The following is a 1,450-nucleotide window of genomic DNA, read 5'->3' on the forward strand; positions in this document are numbered from 1 at the left end:
CCTGAAGGCAAGTTGAATGTTTGTGTGGAAAACACTCAACCCGCTACCACTTAGGTAAACTTTGTGATGCTTTCCTTTCATAAAGCCAGACGAAGGTTTCCAGCATAGTCTTCTGGTGACATTACTTTCACCAATAGTAAGTTATTGAAAAGTTTAATTGTGTTGATTAGTATAATTACCAAGGGGGGGGATTAACCCATAGGTGAAGGAAATACATCAGCGTTGGGGAATATGGACCCTTGTCGAATGCCTCGCAAAAATGAATCTTCCACTTTCTAAGTATGACATGGTGCCACAAACGTACATAGTATGTCGAAAGACGTCGCCTTTGGTTTAATTTTACATTTGCCAGACACTAACAACTTTTTTTATGTGGTCGACAAAGAAAGCATCAAATTAAAGAAATATCCAAGTTCTGAGTTTTATGATAAAGAAATTTTCATCAGTGACAACAATACACACATAGAAACGGACATTGTTATTTTTGCTACCAGATTCAATGGTGTAGACAAACTTGTGTGTATGTTTGAATCAAAACCATTTCGTCACCACAATACTGACTCAACATGAGTTCCTCCTTACATGTTAGTAGCACAGGATTTCACTTTGAATATCTATAAAAGAAATAGTCTTTTAGCTAAATTACATACTATTATCATTAGGGAATCCATTCATACTCGAATACCGCAACTAGGAGGGATTTTTTTTTATGGTCTTTCAAGTTTTTACACCTCCAAAATGTGTTGTCGATGGGTGGCAACACTTCTAGAAGGTGCGGGTAATATACCAAGCATTGAAGAGATTCAGAATGACATCACCGATGGGACGAATATATGAAGCAATCGTCTGGGAATACCACACTCGATTCGTCTTAGATGGTATAAAAGTTTGGTATAATGATCAGCTATGCAAAGATATGGGTGTGAATCCAATGAGAAAATATGAACTCCTCGCCAACCTATATGAAGCTTATGCTCCCATGGACTACACAGAAATATGAGTGTCCATTTTCTAAAACCACAACACCGGCCACAATTTTCCAACAAATTATTGTCACACCCCCATATTAAGGCCTAGGAGTGTGACCATAAGTTGGTACCTGTTTTGTAAATAAATCAGATTTGCGGTTTATAGCGGAAGTCTTTAAAATATTTATATTGAAAACTTATTAAAATCTCGGGTTTAAATACCCACTTGATAATTCAAATACATTTCTTTATAAAACATAATTCTTTTTATAATATTTTCAAATAAAATATCTGATCCATCAGATAGCATCTAATAACTATAACTCCAATCTTCTATTCCTTCTAGCTTGTCTGTTCTAACCTTTCTTGTTTCCTTGTAACATTGGTGGGAAAATACGTTAGCACAAAGCTGGTGAATAACGCTGACTCTAAAATCTCTTTCAAATACCTTTGTGAAACCAACAATAATACCTTTGTGACAA

The 1,450-nt window shown here is 35.6% G+C and overlaps 1 pseudogene; it reads left to right on the top strand.

Annotated features, from left to right (window-relative positions):
- The first annotated feature begins 259 nt into the window (after positions 1 to 259).
- LOC143620615 (putative flavin-containing monooxygenase 1) lies at positions 260 to 1,000 on the top strand (annotated as a pseudogene).
- The last annotated feature ends 450 nt before the right edge of the window (positions 1,001 to 1,450 follow it).

The sequence above is a fragment of the Bidens hawaiensis genome, unplaced genomic scaffold, assembly GCF_021521415.1.
Source record: "Bidens hawaiensis isolate Kalapana, Puna unplaced genomic scaffold, B.hawaiensis_p1.1 tig00002617_1, whole genome shotgun sequence".
NCBI classification, from domain to species: Eukaryota; Viridiplantae; Streptophyta; class Magnoliopsida; order Asterales; family Asteraceae; genus Bidens; species Bidens hawaiensis.